The 21,283-nt window shown below is 49.3% G+C and overlaps 1 protein-coding gene across 3 annotated transcripts in view; it reads left to right on the forward strand.

Annotated features, from left to right (window-relative positions):
- The window catches only part of SOX30 (SRY-box transcription factor 30), a 213,255-nt gene that overhangs the window by 74,827 nt on the left and 117,145 nt on the right, over positions 1-21,283 (forward strand). The window contains exons 2-3 of one of the 3 annotated variants that reach the window (XM_063928392.1): positions 12,378-12,456; positions 20,428-20,579. The exons of 1 other annotated variant lie outside the window; for it this stretch is intronic. The gene's annotated coding sequence lies outside the window, so the exon portion shown is untranslated. The remainder of the gene's footprint in view (positions 1-12,377; positions 12,457-20,427; positions 20,580-21,283) is intronic. One more of the 3 variants, XM_063928393.1, reaches the window with a different exon arrangement.

Below are 21,283 nucleotides of genomic sequence, written 5' to 3' on the forward strand. Positions count from 1 at the left end.
AAAAGGGGTTATCTCCCGATAGAGAGAGCTCAGGAGCTCATGACACTGGTCAGGAATCTATTAAAACCAAAACAGGTGTCAGTGCATCACTGCACTCGAGTCCTGGGAAGGATGGTGGCATCATACGAGGCCATCCCCTTAGGCAGGTTCCATGTGAGGACCTTCCAATGGGACTTACTGGACAAGTGGTCCGGATCACCTTTTCAGATGCATCGGTTAATCACCCTATCCCCCAGGGCCAGGGTGTCTCTCCTGTGGTGGCTGCAGAGTGCTCACCTTCTCGAGGGCCGCAGATTCGGCATTCAGGACTGGATCCTGGTGACCACGGATGCAAGCCTCCGAGGGTGGGGGGCAGTTACACAGGGAAGAAATTTCCAAGGTCTGTGGTCAAGTCAACAGACTTGCCTTCACATCAATATCCTGGAACTAAGGGCCGTATACAACGCCCTAAGTCAAGCGGAGATCCTGCTTCGCGACCAACCGGTTCTGATCCAGTCAGACCGCAGGGGTTCATGTAAACCGCCAAGGCGGCACAAGGAGCAGGGTGGCGAGGGTAGAAGCCACCAGAATTCTTTGCTGGGCGGAGAATCAAGTAAGCGCACTGTCAGCAGTGTTCATTCCGGGAGTGGACATCTGGGAAGCAGACTTCCTCAGCAGGCACGACCTCCACCCGGGAAAGTGGGGACTTCATCAGGAAGTATTCACGCAGTTTGCAAATTGATGGGAACTGCCTCAGGTGGACTGGATGGCGTCCCACCTCAATAAAAAGCTAAAAAAAGGTTTTACGCCGGGTCAAGGGACCCTCAGGTAATAGCTGTGGTCGCACTAGTAACACAGTGGGTGTTCCAGTCGGTCTATGTATTCCCTCCTCTTTCTCTCATACACAAGGGCTGAGAATTGTAATAAAAGGGAGAGTGAGAACAATATTCTTTGCTCCAAATTGGCCAAGAAGGACTCTGTACCCGGAGCTGCAAGATATGCTCTCAGAGGACCCATGGCTTCTGCCTCTCAGACAGGACATGTTGCAACAGGGGCCCTGTCTGTTCCAAGACTTACCGCGGCTGCATTTGACGGCATGGCGGTTGAACGCCGGATCCTAGCGGAAAAGGGCATTCCGGAGGCAGTTATTCCTACGCTGATAAAGGCTAGGAAAGACGTGACAGCAAGACTTTTTCACTGTATATGGCGAAAATAGGTTGCTTGGTGTGAGGCCGGGAAGGCCCTACAGAGGAATTCCATCGGGGTCGATTCCTGCACTTCCTACAGTCAGGAGTGACTATGGGCCTAAAATTAGGATCCATAAAGGTCAAGATTTCGGCCCTATACATTTTCTCTCAAAAAGAACTGGCTTCACTGCCTGAAGTTCAGACGTTGTTCCGGGGGTGCTGCATATTCAGCCTCCTTTTGTGCCACCGGTGGCACCTTGGGATCTTAACGTTGTGTTGGATTTCCTGAAATCCCACTGGTTTGAGCCACTTAAGACCGTGAAGCTAAAGTATCTCACGTGGAAAGTGGTCATGCTATTGGCCTTAGCGTCGGCTAGGCGTGTGTCAGAATTGGCGGTTTTGTCATGTAAAAACCCTTATCTGAACTTCCATATGGACAGGGCAGAATTGAGGACTCGTCCCCAATTTCTTCCTAGGGTGGTATCATCGTTTCATTTGAACCAGCCTATTGTGGTGCCTGCGGCTACTAGGGACTTGGAGGATTCCAAGTTGCTGGACGTAGTCCGGGCTTTGAAAATTTATGTTTCCAGAACGGCGGGAGTCAGAAAGTCTGACTCGCTGTTTATTCTGTATGCAGCCAACAAGGTTGGCGCTCCTGCTTCGAAGCAGACTATTGTTCGCTGGATCTATAGCACGATTCAGCTGGTTCACTCTGCGGCTGGATTGTCGCATCAAAAATCGGTGAAAGCCCATTCCACAAGGAAGGTAGGCTCTTCTTGGGCGGCTGCCCGAGGGGTCTCGGCTTTACAGCTTTGCCGAGCTGCTACTTGGTCGGGGTCAAACACGTTTGCTAAGTTCTACAAGTTTGATACCCTGGCTGAGGAGGACCTTGAGTTTGCTCATGCGGTGCTGCAGAGTCATCCGCACTCTCCCGCCCGTTTGGGAGCTTTGGTATAATCCCCATGGTCCTTACGGAGTTCCCAGCATCCACTAGGACGTCAGAGAAAATAAGAATTTACTCACCGGTAATTCTATTTCTCGTAGTCCGTAGTGGATGCTGGGCGCCCGTCCCAAGTGCAGACTCTCTGCAATACATGTATATAGTTATTGCTTAACTAAAGGGTTATTGTTATGAGCCATCCGTTGAATGAGGCTCAGTTATTGTTCATACTGTTAACTGGGTATGGTTATCACAAGTTGTACAGTGTGATTGGTGTGGCTGGTATGAGTCTTACCCTGGATTCCAAATCCTTTCCTTGTTGTGTCAGCTCTTCCGGGCACAGTTTCCCTAACTGAGGTCTGGAGGAGGGGCATAGAGGGAGGAGCCAGTGCACACCAGATAGTACCTAATCTTTCTTTTAGAGTGCCCAGTCTCCTGCGGAGCCCGTCTATTCCCCATGGTCCTTACGGAGTTCCCAGCATCCACTACGGACTACGAGAAATAGAATTACCGGTGAGTAAATTCTTATTTTTACTTACCGGTAAATCTATTTCTCGTAGTCCGTAGTGGATGCTGGGCACCCGTCCCAAGTGCGGACTTCTTCTGCAATACTTGTATATAGTTATTGCTGCAATAAGGGCTATGTTATTGTTGCATCAGGGTTGAACTGATGCTCTGTTGTTGTTCATACTGTTGACTGGGTAAGTTTATCACAAGTTATACGGTGTGATTGGTGTCGCTGGTATGAATCTTGCCCTGGATTTCCAAAATCCTTTCCTTGTACTGTCAGCTCTTCCGGGCACAGTTTCTCTAACTGAGGTCTGGAGGAGGGGCATAGAGGGAGGAGCCAGAGCACACCAGAATCTAAATTCTTTCTTAAAGTGCCCATGTCTCCTGCGGAGCCCGTCTATTCCCCATGGTCCTTACGGAGTCCCCAGCATCCACTACGGACTACGAGAAATAGATTTACCGGTAAGTAAAATCTTATTTTTTCCCCATTATTGGACTTTTTTATACTTTGCGATCCACATGGACTACAATTGGGAATGGTAACCTGCGAGGGGACACGGTGCAGTAATTGGGGTTCCCCGTCACTTTATGAAGAAAACGACACAAAAAAAGAAGACCAAAAACTCATGTCGACCTTTTCACCTGTCGACATAATGCCCATGTCGACCTAGTGCATGTCAACCTAATGCCCATGTCGTTCTTCAGTGGTCAACCTGACTGTCGACCTAAGTTGCGTCGACCCAACGACCCATACCCCCGACCAGATCATTCAGATCTCTGGTGGTATATTCGTTGTGATACAGCTCCTGATCAGTTCACCCAGATCTCTGGTGGTATATGCACTGTGATACAGCTCCTGATCAGGTCACCCAGATCTCTGGTGGTATATGCACTGTGATACAGCTCCTGATCAGTTCACCCAGATCTCTGGTGGTATATGCACTGTGATACAGCTCCTGATCAGATCACCCAGATCTCTGGTGGTATATGCACTGGGATACAGCTCCTGATCAGTTCACCCAGATCTCTGGTGGTATATGCACTGTGATACAGCTCCTGATCAGATCACCCAGATCTCTGGTGGTATATGCACTGTGATACAGCTCCTGATCAGTTCACCCAGATCTCTGGTGGTATATACACTGTGATACAGCTCCTGATCAGGTCACCCAGATCTCTGGTGGTATATGCACTGTGATACAGCTCCTGATCAGTTCACCCAGATCTCTGGTGGTATATGCACTGTGATACAGCTCCTGATCAGATCACCCAGATCTCTGGTGGTATATGCACTGGGATACAGCTCCTGATCATATCACCCAGATCTCTGGTGGTATAGTCAGCGTGATACAGCTCTTGATCATATCACCCAGATCTCTGGTGGTATAGTCAGCGTGATACAGCTCTTGATCATATCACCCAGATCTCTGGTGGTATAGTCAGCGTGATACAGCTCTTGATCATATCACCCAGATCTCTGGTGGTATAGTCAGCGTGATACAGCTCTTGATCATATCACCCAGATCTCTGGTCTATGTGCCTAATTCAGCATGAAACACATCTATGCGTTTGCATGCTGAAGTCCTTCTGGAGTCTGCGCAACGGCATCTCACATATGCAAACACCTCTGCCTGATTGACAGCCAGGACGTTCGCTTGGCGGGAGGGCACGTCGACATGATGTTTTTGCGGAGGCGTTGTGGTGGGTGCGTTGCAGACACACCTGTGTGTGCGGCATGAGCTGCAGTGGCTGCGTGTTACGTCACGCCGCCGCCGTGAGCCTAAACATGGCGGGTAGCCGTCTGCCTTTGTGGCTGGGCTGCGGAGGCAGAGGGCTACCATTAACATGCGAGTGCTTCGCTGCTGAGCGAAGTGTTCACATGTTAGCGGAGGGGGAGAGCCTGGCATGCGGGGCGGACTTGTCCTGTGCTGAGCGTCCCCCCGCATACTAGTGTAATGGGTTGTAGTTGTGCGATAATTCGCACAACTACAACCCATGCGGAATTAGGCCCTATGCACGGAGACACAGGACCCACTCAGATTGCATGAATCTGTAGTGATCTAGCCAGTGACTCCAAATTCCACAACCCAAACAATAAACAATCCTCATTTTCACTATTGTGATTCATCTTTTCCTGCCTGTAAAATACAGGAAGAAATCAGTGTGCAATGTATGATGTGTAAAACGCTTTGTAAGGAAAATCAAAAAAAGTAAAAGAAAAGAAAAAGTAATATTGACATTTCACGTCCATTGACACGTCGACCTTTTGACCATGTCGACCATTAGTTGACTATCTTCAATAATCACCCTCTGTAATCCATACCTCCAAATTGTCCAGATTCCAGAGGGACAGTCCCGCTATTCGGACACTGTCCCGCTGTGCCACCCACGGGCTGCAGTGTGCTGTGGGGGCAGGGGGGGAGTTGGGAGAGCTTGTGATCACAGCAGCACTGTAAAGCAGCCGGTGATCACTGATTAGATGCCGTACGCATGTGCTCAGCATCTAACAGTGCAGGGAGGTGAACCGGGGCTGCTCAGAGAGCGCTGGGAATGCCCCAAAATGCCGAAAATGGGGGTCGTGTGGAGAGGCCCTGCCCCTCTCCTGAGGTCCCACCTTTCCTCTCCACCCCTTTACGTTCATGGGTGCGCCAGGTACGGTTTTCCCATCTTCAGAAGTTGGGTGATTTACCTAGTCTGCCCCCTGGCAGCAGACAAATTGTAGTATCTTGAGGTGGATTCTCTTGTATTAACATCTCGGGAAAATGTATCAAACCTTCTAAAGATGAAGAAGTTGCCAATAGCAATCAATCAGATTCTATCATAAATTCTATAAAATGATAGCTAGAATCTGATTGGTGAGAGGCTGAGCAGAGCTGGGGCAGACTGTGGTGACCTGGCATTACTAGTAGAAATTAAGGCCTGATTTAGCATTGATTACTATTGCCATGATCAGTGTCTATGAAAATCTGACATTTAGTAATTCTACCCGCTGGTGTACAAGGTAGCTTGGTCCCTGGCTGCTCTGCTGCTGCTTCTATTCCTTAGCAAGAGCAGAAGGCATTTCCTGAATCGTTTTTTAACACTTGTATGACTGACATTATATGCTTAACTAGCAGCATATTCTTGTACAGTTTGTGTTATTGACATACAAACTAGCCAAACATGACAGCGCTGGACACATAAAAGAAACAGAAGACAACGTTAAGGAGAACAGCAGGTGTATACAACATGCATAATATCATCAAATTAAAAAGGAAAGGTAAGGGACAGACATCTCCATAGCCAGATTAAAAGGGGGGGGGGGGGTATACTATTCCCTGGGCCCCCCTCTGTCAGGGGGCTCCCAGTCGGGGCACAATGACATCAGTAGCTCTCCCTCTTGTGCAGCAGCAGAACCAGGCAGCAAGATGGTGAGCAGAACTGTATGCAGAACAGGCAGAGACGCAGGAGTGTAAGGTTTCATGAGGTACTGACGGAGCTTCCCAACCAGAGAAGAGATAGGATGGGGGAGAGAGCCGTAAGTGACCCAGGAATCCCAGCTTCTCCTCCTTCCTGCCGGGGTGTCTGGATCATGTGTAGCCTATTATCTAATGAGAGCATTTGGGTCTAGAGCAGTGATGGCTAACCTTGACACTCCAGCTGTTGTTGAACTACACATCCCAGCATGCCCTGCATCAGTTTTAGCAAGGCCAAATAGCAAAACTGTAGCAGGGCATGCTGGGATGTGTAGTTCAACAACAGCTGGAGTGTCAAGGTTAGCCATCACTGGTCTAGAAAAAGAGACACACAGAGTCCTCCTGAGTCCTGTCCCAGTGTGTAAGTAGCACAGATGCTACTATTTGCATTCTTGATAGATAAATTACAGATTGAATTTTTCTATGTATCTTTTAAGGTTGTTTAAAATAAAACTTTATAAAATAGTTGTCTCTCAATTAGGTGGAGCTATAAACACACAGGCATTATTAAACTATTAGTTTAAATCTAATATACACCATTGGTTCAAATTTAATATATACAAGCCACCAAACATGACCCATTCCCAGAGGGACAAAATGCTCTCTACCTGGACTTCCCTCTTAATTTATGATTGCAATCACCTGGGTTTAAATACCTTTCTCTAACGTCCTAAGTGGATGCTGGGGACTCCGTCAGGACCATGGGGTTTAGCGGCTCCGCAGGAGACAGGGCACAATAATAAAAGCTTTAGGATCAGGTGGTGTGCACTGGCTCCTCCCCCTATGACCCTCCTCCAAGCCTCAGTTAGATTTTTGTGCCCGGCCGAGAAGGGTGCAATCTAGGTGGCTCTCCTGAGCTGCTTAGAATAAAAGTTTAAGTTAGGTTTTTTATTTTCAGTGAGTCCTGCTGGCAACAGGCTCACTGCTACGAGGGACTTAGGGGAGAGAAGTAAACTCACCTGCGTGCAGGATGGATTTGCTTCTTAGGCTACTGGACACCATTAGCTCCAGAGGGAGTCGGAACACAGGTCTCACCCTGGGGTTCGTCCCGGAGCCGTGCCGCCGACCCCCCTTGCAGATGCCGAAGTTGAAGAGGTCCAGAGGTCCGGAAACAGGCGGCAGAAGACTTTCAGTCTTCATAAGGTAGCGCACAGCACTGCAGCTGTGAGCCATTGTTGTCAGCACACTTCATACCAGCGGTCACTGAGGGTGCAGGGCGCTGGGGGGGGCGCCCTGGGCAGCAATGTATTATACCTTTTTTATGGCTAAAATACATCACAAATAGCCCTTGAGGCTATATGGATGTATTTAACCCCTGCCAGATCTCACAAACTCCGGGAGAAGAGCCCGCCGTTTTAGGGGGCGGGGCCTATTCTCCTCAGCACACGGCGCCATTTTCTTGCTCAGCTCTGCTGTGAGGAAGGCTCCCAGGCTCTCCCCTGCACTGCACTACAGAAACAGGGTTAAAACAGAGAGGGGGGGCACTTATTTGGCGATATGATTACATATGTGAAAATGCTATAAGGGAAAACACTTGTATAAGGGGTTGTCCCTGTATAATTATAGCGTTTTTGGTGTGTGCTGGCAAACTCTCCCTCTGTCTCCCCAAAGGGCTAGTGGGGTCCTGTCCTCTATCAGAGCATTCCCTGTGTGTGTGCTGTGTGTCGGTACGTGTGTGTCGACATGTAGGAGGACGATGTTGGTGAGGAGGCGGAGCAAATTGCCTGTATTGGTGATGTCACTCTCTAGGGAGTCGACACCGGAATGGATGGCTTATTTAGGAATTACGTGATAATGTCAACACGATGCAAGGTCGGTTGACGACATGAGACGGCCGGCAAACAAATTAGTACCTGTCCAGGCATCTCAGACACCGTCAGGGGCTTGTAAAAACGCCCATTTACCTCAGTTGGTCGACACAGACACAGACACGGACACTGACTTCAGTGTCGACGGTGAAGAAACAAACGTATTTTCCTTTAGGGCCACACGTTACATGTTAAGGGCAATGAAGGAGGTGTTACATATTTCTGATACTACAAGTACCACAAATAAGGGTATTATGTAGGGTGGGAATAATCTACTTGTAGTTTTTCCTGAATCAGATAAATTAAAGTGTGTGATGATACGTGGGTTTCCTCTGATAGAAAATTATTGGAGGTATACCCTTTCCCGCCAGAAGTGAGGGCGAGTTGGGAAACACACCTTAGGGTGGATAAGGCGCTCACACGCTTATAAAAACAAGTGGCGTTACCGTCTCCAGATACGGCCGCCCTCAAAGAGCCAGCTGATAGGAAGCTGAAAAATATCCTAAAAAGTATATACACACATACTGGTGTTATACTACGACCAGCAATCGCCTCAGCCTGGATGTGCAGCGCTGGGGGGGCTTGGTCGGATTTCCTGACTGAAAATATTGATACCCTTGACAGGAACAATATTTTATTGACTATAGAGCATTTTAAGGATGCATTTCTATATATGCGAGATGCGCAGAGGGATATTTGCATTCCTGCATCAAGAGTAGATGTGATGTCCATATCTGCCAGACGATGTTTATAGACACGACAGTGGTCAGGTGATGCAGATTCCAGACGGCACATGGAAGTATTGCCGTATAAAGGGGCGGTCCATCGGACCTGGTGGCCATGGCAACAGCTGGAAAATCCACTTTTGTTACCCCAAGTCACATCTCAGCAGAAAAGGACACAGTCTTTTCAGTCTCAGTCCTTTCGTACCCATAAAGGCAGGCGGGCAAAAGGCCAGTCATATCTGCCCAGGGTTAGAGGAAAGGGAAGAAGACTGCAGCAGGCAGCCCATTCCCAGGAACAGAAGTCCTCCACAGCTTCTGCCAAGTCCGCAGCATGACGCTGGGGCCATACAAACGGACTCAGGTGCGGTGGGGGGTCATCTCAAGAGTTTCAGCACGCAGTGGGCTCACTCGCAAGTGGACTCCTGGATCCTACACGTAGTATCCCAGGTGTACATTGGAAATTCGAGACGTCTTCCCCTCACAAGTTCCTGAAGTCTGCTTTACCAACGTCTCCCTCCGACAGGGAGGCAGTATTGGAAAAAAATTCACAGGCTGTATTCCCAGCAGGTGATAATCAAAGTACCCCTCCTACAACAAGGGAAGGGGTATTATTCCACACTATATTGTGGTACTGAAGCCAAACGGCTCGGTGAGATCTAAAAGATTTGAACAATTACATACAAGGGTTCAAATCAAGATGGAGTCACTCAGAGCAGTGATAGCGAACCAGGACGATATGGTGTCACTGGATATCAGGGACGCTTACCTACATGTCCAAATTTTGCCCTTCTCACCAAGGGTATCTCAGGTTCGTGGTACAGAACTGTCACTATCAGTTCAGAAGCTGCCGTTTGGATTGTCCACGGCACCCCGGGTCTTTACCATGGTAATGGCCGAAATGATGATTCTTCCTAAAAGAAATATGGACGCTTTCCTGATAAGGGCAAGGTCCAGAGAACAGTTGGCGGTCGGAGTAGCACTATCTCAAGTAGTTCTACGACAGCACGAGTGGATTCTAAATATTCCAAAATCACAGCTTTTTCCGACGACACGTCTAATGTTCCTAGGAATGATTCTGGACACAGTCCAGAAAAGGATGTTTTCTCCCGGAGAAGAAGGCCAGGGAGTTATCCGAGCTAGTCAGGAACCTCCTAAAACCAGGAAAAGTATCAGTGCATCATTGCACAAGGGTCCTGTGAAAAATGGTGGTTTCTTACAAAGCGATCCCATTCGGTAGATTTCACGCAAGAACCTTTCAGTGGAATCTGCTGGGAAAATGGTCCGGATCGCATCTTCAGATGCATCAGCGGATAACCCTGTCTCCAAGGACAAGGGTGTTTTCTTCTGCGGTGGCTGCAGAGTGCTCATCTATGAAAGGGCCGCAGATTCGACATTCAGGACTGGGTCCTGGTGACCACGGATGCCAGCCTGAGTGGCTGGGGAGCAGTCACACAAGGAAAAAAAAAAAAAAAATTTCCAGGGAGTGTGATCAAGTCTGGAGACTTCTCTCCACATAAATATACTGGAGCTAAGGGCAATTTACAAGGCTCTAAGCTTAGCAAGACCTCTGCTTCAAGGTCAGCCGGTATTGATCCAGTGGGACAACATCACGGCAGTCGCCCACGTAAACAGACAGGGCGGCACATGAAGCAGGAGGGAAATGGCAGAAACTGCAAGGATTCTTCGCTGGGCGAAAAATCATGTGATAACACTCTCAGCAGTGTTAATTCCGGGAGTGGAAAACTGGGAAGCAGACTTCCTCAGCAGGCATAACCTCCACCCGGGAGAGTGGGGACTTCAGCGGGAAGTCTTCCACATGATTGTAAACCGTTGGGAAAAACCAAAGGTGGACATGATGGCGTCCCGCCTGAACAAAAAACTAGACAAATATTGCGCCAGGTCAAGGGACCCTCAGGCAATAGCGGTGGACGCTCTGGTAACACTGTGGGTGTACCAGTCAGGGTATGTGTTCCCTCCTATGCATCTCATACCAAAAGTACTGAGAATCATAAGAATGAGATGAGTAAGAACGATACTCGTGGTTCCGGATGGGTCAAGAAGGACTTGGTACCCGGAACTTCAAGAGATGCTCACGGAAGAACCGTGGCCTCTACCTTTAAGAAAGGACCTGCTCCAGCAGGGGCCTTGTCTGTTCCAAGACTTACCGCGGCTGCGTTTGACGGCATGGCAGTTGAACGCCGGATCCTGAAAGGGCATTCCAGATGAAGTCATCCCTACCCTGGTCGAAGCCAGGAAGGATGTAACCGCAAAACATTTTCACCGCATTTGGCGAAAATATGTTGCGTGGTGTGAGGCCAAGAAGGTCCCTACAGAGGAATTCCAACTGGGTCGTTTCCTACATTTCCTGAAAACAGGACTGTCTATGGGCCTAAAATTAGGGTCCATTAAGGTTCAAATTTCGACCCTGTCGAATTTCTTCCAGAAAGAACTGGCTTCAGTCCCTGAAGTTCAGACGTTTGTAAAAGGGGTACTGCATATACAGCCTCCTTTAGTGCCCCCAGTGGCACCTTGGGATCTCACTGTTGTTTTGAGTTTCCTAAAGTCACAGTGGTTTGATCCACTCACCACTGTGGAATTAAAATATTTCACATGGAAGGTGAAGATTCTATTAGCCCTGGCTTCAGCCAGGCGTGTGTCAGAATGGGCGGCTTTATCATATAAAAGCCCTTACTTAATTTTTCATTCTGACAGGGCAGAATTGAGGACTCGTCCTCAATTTCTCCTTAAGGTGTTTTCTGTTTTTCACATGAACCAACCTATTGTGGTACCTGCGGCTACTAGGGACTTGGAGGACTCCAAGTTACTTGACGTTGTCAGGGCCCTGAAAATATATGTTTCCAGGACGACTGGAGTCAGAAAATCTGACTCGCTGTTTAGCCTGTATGCACCCAACAAGATGGGTGTTCCTGCTTCTAAGCAGACGATTGCTCGCTGGATTTGTAGTACAATTCAGCTTGCACATTCTGTGGCAGGCTTGCCACAGCCAAAATCAGTAAAAGCCCATTCCACAAGGAAGTGGGCTCATCTTGGGCGGCTGCCCTAGGGGTCTCGGCTTTACAACTTTGCCGAGCTGCTACTTGGTCATTGGCACACCCTGACTGAGGAGGACCTGGAGTTCTCTCATTCAGTGCTGCAGAGTCATCCGCACTCTCCCGCCCGTTTGGGAGCTTTGGTATAATCCCCATGGTCCTGACGGAGTCCCCAGCATCCACTTAGGACGTTAGAGAAAATAAGAATTTACTTACCGATAATTCTATTTCTCGTAGTCCGTAGTGGATGCTGGGCGCCCATCCCAAGTGCGGATTGTCTGCAATACTTGTACATAGTTATTGTTACAAAAATCGGGTTATTCTTGTTGTGAGCCATCTTTTCAGAGGCTCCTTCGTTGTTATCATACTGTTAACTGGGTTCAGATCACAGGTTGTACGGTGTGATTGGTGTGGCTGGTATGAGTCTTACCCGGGATTCAATATCCTTCCTTATTATGCACGCTCGTCCGGGCACAGTATCCTAACTGAGGCTTGGAGGAGGGTCATAGGGGGAGGAGCCAGTGCACACCACCTGATCCTAAAGCTTTTATTATTGTGCCCTGTCTCCTGCGGAGCCGCTAAACCCCATGGTCCTGACGGAGTCCCCAGCACCCACTACGGACTACGAGAAATAGAATTATCGGTAAGTAAATTCTTATTTTCTTATCAATTAAATAGTTCAAAACATGTGATGCCAATATACACCCTCCCCTCCTCCCTCAGGTCCCCCGTCTTAAGCACCCTGAGCACCCCCAAAGTTTAAGCCGGCCCTGGACATCCCTGGCAACAGATCTCCCATATGGTAAGTTGGGGCTACCAATAAAACTTAATTGAAAGATGACAATACTAGAGAGCAATGGGATATCTCCACACAAGCACTCATTCTGATTGCTAAGGGACTGAGGGCCTAATTCAAGGTTTATTGCAAAACAATGTTTTCCTCTAATGGGCAAAACCATGTGTACTGCAGGTGGGGCAGATATAACATGTGCAGAGAGAGTTAGATTTGGGTGGGTTATATTGTTTCCGTGCATGGTAAATACTGGCTGCTTTATTTTTACACTGCAATTTAGATTGCAGTTTGAACACACCCCACCCAAATCTAAGGGGCCCTACTCACTCGGCGATGCGCCGCCGAGGTGCCCGACGGCCGATAGCCGACGAGCAACCCGGCGGCGGGGGGGCAGTGACGGGGGGAGTGAAGTTTCTTCACTCCCCCCGTCACCCGGCAGCATTGAAGTGCAGGCAAATATGGACGAGATCGTCCATATTGGCCTGCATGCACAGCCGACGGGAGATCAGCGATGAACGAGCGCGGGGCCGCGCATCGTTCATCGCTGGAGTCTCCACACTGAAAGATATGAACGAGTTCTCGTTCATTTATGAACGAGATCGTTCATATCTTTCAGTAAATCGGCTAGTGTGTAGGGCCTATAACTCTCTCAGCACATGTAATAACTGCCCCATCTGCAGTGCACATGGCTTTTCCTATTATGCCTATTAGTGGAAAATGTTGTTTTGCGATCACCTTTGAATTAGGTCCTGATTCAGTGGTGGGAGGAACGGAAAAAAAAAAATAGGCAACATGCACCTTAGCAACACCATGTCACATTGCAGGAAAGGGGGGGGGTCCTATTTAAAACGTGAACAGATATTTAGATATCAGAGGGGTATAGCCAAACAATATTGCAAATGTCAAAATAAAGCTGTCCAGCATTGTGGGCTACATTCAACAGCAGACAGAATTTACATGGCATTTAAACAAAATAAATAACGAGTTTTATGGTAAGAACTTATCTTTGTTAAAACTCTTTCTGCGAGGTACACTGAGCTCCACAAGGAATGGACAATGGGGTGTAGAGTAGGATCTTGATCCGAGGCACCAACAGGCTCAAAGCTTTGACTGTTCCCAGAATGCATAGCGCCGCATCCTATATCACCCCGCCTCCCTGCACAGGATCTCAGTTTTTAGTTAACCAGTCCAATGCAGTAGCAGGAAAAGAGACGACAACGGTTAGTAGCCACAACACCGCATTCTCACCACAGGAGACGTGTCAGCAGCTAATGCCATACCAACCCAAAGAAGCTAAGTGCGTAAGGGTGGGCGCCTTGTGGAGCCCAGTGTACCTCGCAGAAAGAGTTTTAACAAAGGTAAGTTCTTACCATAAAACTCGTTTTCTGCTGCGGGGTACACTGGGCTCCACAAGGAATGGACAATGGGGATGTCCTAAAGCAGTTCCTTATGGGAGGGGACGCACTGTAGCGGGCACAAGAACCCGGCGTCCAAAGGAAGCATCCTGGGAAGCGGCAGTATCGAAGGCATAGAACCTTATGAACGTGTTCACAGAGGACCACATAGCCGCCTTGCACAATTGTTCAAGGGTCGCACCACGTTGGGCCGCCCAAGAAGGTTCAACAGACCGAGTAGAATGGGCCTTAATGTGATCAGGAGCAGAGAGAAGAGCCTTCACATAAGCATGTGCAATCACCATTCTAATCCATCTGGCCAGAGTTTGCTTGTGAACAGGCCAGCCCCGTTTGTGAAACCAAAACACAACAAAAAGAGAATCAGATTTCCTAATAGGAGCAGTTCTCTTCACATAGATACGGAGAGCCCGTACCACATCCAAAGACCGCTCTTTGGGAGACAGATCAGGAGAATCAAGTGCCGGAACTACAATCTCCTGATTAAGGTGGAACGAAGAAACCACCTTTGGTAGATAGCCGGGACGAGTCCTAAGAACCGCCCGGTCACTGTGAAATATCAGATATGGGGAACTACAGGACAAGGCACCCAAATCCGACACTCTTCTAGCTGAAGCAATAGCCAGCAGAAACACCACCTTAAGGGAAAGCCACTTAAGGTCAGCTGAACCAAGAGGTTCAAACGGAGACTCTTGTAACGCCTCCAAAACCACAACAAGTCCCAAGGAGCCACAGGCGGGACATAGGGAGGTTGGATACGCAACACGCCCTGAGTAAAGGTATGCACATCAGGTAAGGTCGCAATTTTTCTCTGAAAACACATCGACAAGGCAGATATTTGAACCTTGAGGGAGGCCAGACGCAGGCCTAAGTCCAGGCCCTGCTGAAGAAAAGCCAACAACTTGGCTATACTAAACTTGGAAGCGTCATAATCGATAGATGCGCACCAAACAAAGTAAGAATGCCAGACCCTATATTAAATCCGAGCCGAAGCCGGTTTCCGGGCCCGCAACATAGTTTGTATGACCGCCTCAGAAAACCCTTTAGCCCTTAAGACGGAAGCTTCAAGAGCCACGCCGTCAAAGACAGCCGGGCTAGGTGCTGGTAGACACAGGGGCCCTGAACGAGGAGGTCTGGGCGTTGTGGAAGTAGAATTGGATGCTCTGACGATAGGCCTTGCAGGTCTGAGAACCAGTGCCGTCTGGGCCACGCTGGAGCTATGAGAAGCAGATTTCCTTTTTCTTGCTTGAACTTCCGAATTACCCTGGGCAGGAGTGACACCGGAGGGAACACGTACAGCAGCCGAAACCTCCACGGTACCGCCAGCGCATCCACGAATGCTGCTTGAGGATCCCTTGTCCTTGCTCCGAAGACCGGAACCTTGTGATTGTGTCGAGACGCCAGCAGATCTACGTCTGGAAGGCCCCACCTTTCCACTAGGAGTTGAAACACTTCTGGATGGAGGCCCCACTCGCTGGCATGCACGTCCTGATGACTGAGAAAGTCCGCTTCCCAATTCAGGACTCCCGGAATGAATATTGCCGATATGGCCGGTAGATGGCGTTCTGCCCACTGTAGAGTCCGTGAGACTTCCTTCATTGCTAGGCGGCTTCGAGTGCCGCCTTGATGATTTATGTAAGCCACTGTGGTGGCGTTGTCCGACTGTACTTGAACAGGACGGTTTTGAATTAAATGCTGGGCTAGGTTCAAGGCATTGAAGACCGCCAGCAATTCCAGAATATTGATCGAGAGGAGTGACTCCTCCTTGGTCCACCGCCCCTGAAGGGAGTGTTGCTCCAGCACCGCGCCCCAACCTCTCAGACTGGCATTTGTCGTCAACAGGACCCAGTCGTATATCCAGAACGGACGGCCCCTGCACAGTTGTTGGTCCCCAGAGCCACCAGAGCAGCGACAGACGGACCTCCGGAGTCAATGAGATCATTTGAGACCTGATCCGGTGAGGCAGGCCGTCCCATTTGGCTAGAATCAGCCTCTGGAGAGGGCGAGAGTGAAATTGAGCATACTCCACCATGTCGAATGCTGACACCATGAGGCCCAGCACCTGCATCGCCGAATGTATCGACACTTGCGGACGAGATAGGAAGCAACGAACCCTGTCCTGAAGTTTCAGGACTTTCTCCTGAGACAGGAACAACCGCTGGTTGTGAGTGTCCAATAGTGCTCCCATATGCACCATGCTCTGAGCAGGGATCAGGGATGACTTCTCCCAGTTGATGAGCCACCCGTGGGCTTGCAGAAACCGGACCGTCACATCTAGATGACGCAGGAGAAGTTCTGGGGAATTTGCCAGGATTAACAAGTCGTCCAAATACGGCAGTATCCTGACCCCTTGACGGCGGAGTACCACCGTCATCACCGCCATGACTTTTGTAAACACTCGCGGAGCCGTTGTTAAACCAAAAGGTAACGCCCGAAACTGGTAATGGCAGTTGCCAATCGCAAATCTCAGGTATTGCTGATGAGACACTGCTATAGGAATATGCAGGTAAGCATCCTGTATATCCAGTGAGACCATGAAGTCCCCAGGTTCCAAGGCCAGAACTATAGAGCGAAGGGTTTCCATCCGGAACTTGGAAACCTTCACAAACCTATTCAATGCCTTGAGGTTGAGAATGGGCCGGGAGGACCCATTCAGTTTCGGGACTAGAAACAGCGGAGAATAGTACCCCCGGCCCCTCTGCGCAAGAGGCACCTGTACTACGACTCCTGTATCCAGGAGGGTCTGTACCACCGAATGTAGAGTGTTTGCCTTTGTCTTGTCCAACGGGACATCTGTCTGGCAAAATCGATGAGGGGATCGGTTTTTGAAGGCTATGGCGTAACCTTGAGTGACGACTTCCCGTACCCAGGCATCTGAAGTGGTCTTCAACCCTTCCTGGGTATACCCTAAAAGCCGGCCCCCCACCCTGGGATCCCCCAGAGGGAGGCCTGCCCCGTCATGCAGCAGGCTTATCTGTCTTGGAAGCTGGCTGACGGGCCGCCCAGGCTCTTTTGAGCTTAGGCATACCAGGTTTGGAAGTGCGGGCCTGCTTGTTGTACGCCTGACCTTTTGCTTTACCTGAAGGACGAAAGGGGCGAAAGGAAGTACCTTTAGCCTTCGACACAGAAGGAGCGGTACTTGGCAGACAGGCAGTTTTGGCAGTAGCCAAGTCAGCCACTATCTTAGTTAAGTCCTCCCCAAACAGAATATCTCCCTTGAAAGGGAGTACCTCCAGGGTTTTTCTAGAGTCCAGATCCACAGACCAGGATCTCAGCCACAATATCCGGCGAGCCAGGACTGACGTAGTAGAGGCCTTGGCTGCTAGAATACCGGCATCAGAAACCGCCTCTTTAATATAGCGAGAAGCTGTGACAATATATGACAAGCATTGTCTAGCATGGTCAGAAGAGATTTCAGCTTCTAACTCCAAGGCCCATGCTTCAATAGCCTCTGCAGCCCATGTCGCTGCAATAGTGGGCCTTTGTGTAGCACCCGTGAGTGTGTAAATCGCTTTCAGACATCCCTCCACACGTTTATCCGTAGGCTCTTTTAGAGACGTGACGGTGGTGACCGGTAGAGCTGAGGAAACCACCATCCTAGCCACATGTGAGTCTACTGGAGGAGGCGTTTCCCAATTCTTAGACAGCTCCGGCGCGAGGGGATAGCGAGCCTTCATACCTGGGTTTTCCCCGGGTTCCTGACATATATCAATTAGGTGGTCAGAGTGAGGTAAAACTTGTTTAATCACCTTCTGACGCTTGAACCTATCTGGTTTCTTATGAAGAATGGATGGCTCAGGATCATCCGTAATCTGTAAAATTAACTTAATAGCCTCCAAAAGATCAGGAACATCCACATGTGAACCACCCTCCCCATCAGCCGTATCTGAGTCAGAACCTGTGGGGTCAGTGTAATTGCCGTCTTCATCCGACGAGGTGTCAGTGACAGCAGTGGATTGTGAGGAGACAAGCGCTCGCCTAGAGGACCCCTTGGACGTAGGCGAGCGACGGTCAGACTTTTTAGTAGTCAGGGACTGGTTCAACTTCTTTATTTGAGCAGATAATTCATCCGCCCACGGCGGGTTAGCTGCAGGGACCACAAACGGTTGCACCGGCATTGGAGGTCCCATGGGGGGTGTTAGTTTATGAACTAGCGTATGCAGAAGCGTGGAAAAGCGGCCCATGGCGGGTCATTATTTGCCCCCGTTGCCACCGTCCCACTAGGGGGCAAGGAGCCCCCAGAACCAGAGCCCAAAGCTGCTATATTCTCCTCATAGGTATCTGCAGCTTCAGCAACACCGGCAGTGTGTTCAGCCCCAGAACCGTTACCCTCAGAAGCAGACTTGCAGTATCAGGTAACACAGTACAATTTGTCAGCCGCACAATACCTCTAGCCCAAACCCCTGCGCAGTGTAGTCAGCACCAGCAGAGATAAAGGAGAGATATGGTGACTAAATCACAGAGAAAAATACGTAATACAGTATATCTTTGTGAAAATCCTATATTAGATAAAACCTGACGCACCAAGCCCCCTCAGGTTATAGAATATAGGGATAGCAGGTTGAGCGAAAGACACGAAATGGACACCACTCAGCTATCAAATGCACACACAAATAGTCACAGTCTGTACAATGCAGAGGTTATTACTAACAATAATACTGCACTGGACTAGCTTACACAGCTATATAACAATAGATATAACAGTACACAGTAAGAACTGGATGTATATCACAGGGTAATTGTACTAGGAAACCCTCACTAAGTGCACTCTTTCTTAACTAACACTGACTAAAAAAGGCAGGTAGAATATTTAAGTGTCTTGTAAAGTCACAGCACTAACAACCAGGCGGCTTTACATAGGAGGATTTGCCCAAGCATTCCCAGGAACAGTGAACTGAGGGATAATGGCGCCGCAGACACTGCCAGGGAGTGAGGGAGAGACAGATATGCAGCTCCAGGGCGGGAACATTTGCAGAAAATGGCGCCTTGGGGCTGGGGGAGGGGCTTCAGGTCCAAGCTCTATCCCCCTGCTGGCAAAAGCACTGGGTACTGCGGGCTCTAATAAAACGGTTTATAGAGAAAACCTGACCTGTCCCATGCCCTGGTGATCTAGTGGGATCGCCTGTACTGCCACAGTGGCCAGCGCGCGGCCCGCCTCCCACTGACAGCGCCCGATCGCGATAAAGACCGGGTCCCGCAAGCGGGACCCACTTACCACCTCCCGAAGCGCGGCCACGCGATCCCGGAGAGCCCCCGTCGTGTGCCTGACAAGAAGAAAACCGGAGCCTCCTGCTGTAGTTACCTGGTAACCAGGGCTCAGGAGTGTACAGCGCCGCTGGGGAGAGCCGGAGCTGCAGCTGTGAACAGTGTCACTGTCGGACTGGAGCATGAAGGGCCCACCAGGGGTATGCAGTGGTAGGGGCCCATGATTAGAGGTGTGGCCAGCCTCCAAAGAGGTTTGGCTAACCATTATAGAGTACCTGGTCTGGACTCCTTGATAATTTATATAGTAATTAATGCTAGTGCATGCATGATAATGTGCCAGATTAATGACAGCAATGTACTGTAGAGAATACATCATAATCCTGTGCAGTACAAGGTAACATATGTATAATATATCATTCAAGAGCACCGTCTAGAGAACCTGATCCCTAGAGGAGGAGGTGGGAGGCCCAGGCAGTGGGGCCTACCGGTGGTTTCCCCAGTACCCCTGTGGGCCAGTCCGAGCATGGGCGTGAATGTCCACTGACATGTAACACTGCTGCTGCCCTTGAAGTCTTCACTTTTTTCTTCAGAAAAAAAGCTCTTCTTAGGGCTGCCTGGAGCAGCCCCTCTGTTAAGTGCCTGCTATCTGCGGCACCAACTACAAAACTGAGATCCTGTGCAGGGAGGCGGTGTGATATAGGAGGCGGCGCTATGCAGTCTGGGAACAGTCAAAGCTTTGAGCCTGTTGGTGCCTCGGATCAAGATCCTACTCTACACCCCATTGTCCATTCCTTGTGGAGCCCAGTGTACCCCGCAGCAGAAATACAGTATTTGCACCCCATAGCAGCATGACTTGACCAGGTGCAAAGTTATAGGCCCTACACACTCGGCGATGTGCCGCCGAGCTGCCCGACCGCCGATACGGGCGACCCGGCGGCAGGGGGGCAGTGACGGGGGGAGTGAAGTTTCTTCACTCCCCCCGTCACCCGGCTCCGTAGACTTGCAGGCAAATATGGACGATCTTGTCCATATTGGCCTGCATGTACAGCCGACATGGCCCCAGCGATGAACGAGCGCGGGGTAGCGCATCGTTCATCGCTGGAGCCTCCACACTGCACGATATGAACGTTCTCTCGTTCATTAATGAACGAGATCGTTCATATCGTGCAGTGATATCGGCATGTGTGTAGGGCCCATTACTGGCTTTTTTTCATGAAGCAGCAGATTAATAAAATTAGATATCAGTTGTTATTTGCCATTTCCTCTTAGGAATGCCTGCTATGCCATTTAGCACAGAAATACATGAACATATAAAAAAATAATAATAATGCTTTTTTAATATGGGCACAAATTCACCGTCCAGCAGTGAAGAAAGCCAACCCGTCCCTAACACCAGCAATGCAGAGATCATTGTGCAGTTAGACGTGAAATGGAAAAAGCTGACTGATGAACAATAGAAACCGTATCATGACAAAGCACAGAACATCAGACAGAAGTACAATGAAGAGTTTCCAGGTATGTAAACAAAACAATGGCAGATACAACTAAATCCATGCTAATGCATCATATAGAGGGCATCAGCAACATGTGGGGTATGGATCATCAGAGCTACATGAGAAGTCTACAGTCATTAGGTCGACAGAGTCAAAAAGTCGACAAATGAAAAGGTCGAGATGACGCACGTGGAATCCCAATTAGTGTACCGCGTCCCCTCGCATGGCTCGCTTTGCTTCGGGCAAGGTGCTTTGTTCTGCTACCACTGCGCTCGGCACAGATTGCTATTCCCGATTGTAGTCTACGTAGATGGTAAAGTATAAAAAAGTTGATTACTATGCTAAACCCCCCAAAAAGTTGTGTCAACCGTTTGTACCTGTTGACCATAAGCACTGTCACCCTTTTACATGTTGCTCTATTGAATTAGTGATCGACTAATCGCAGCAGCGGATCACAGAAGCTGGCAGAAGGCTCCTGCAGCAGTAGCATATTTTTCGCACAGCAGCTGTGTCCAAAGGCACAGCTGCTGTAATTTCTGCGTCCACCTGTGAATGCGGCCCTGTGTGTGTGTATGAGCTGATGCTGCATGACCCATAGTATTGACCAGTGACCATCTACCAGTTTCACACTGCCATATTTTGTGTCACCAATTCAGGCAATTAAGTATATAGGGCCTGATTCATAGTTAATGCTGAAGCAGATGCGATTTTTGACTTCAGAGGATG

Source organism: Pseudophryne corroboree, chromosome 6 (genome assembly GCF_028390025.1).
Source record: "Pseudophryne corroboree isolate aPseCor3 chromosome 6, aPseCor3.hap2, whole genome shotgun sequence".
In the NCBI taxonomy this organism is placed as follows: Eukaryota; Metazoa; Chordata; class Amphibia; order Anura; family Myobatrachidae; genus Pseudophryne; species Pseudophryne corroboree.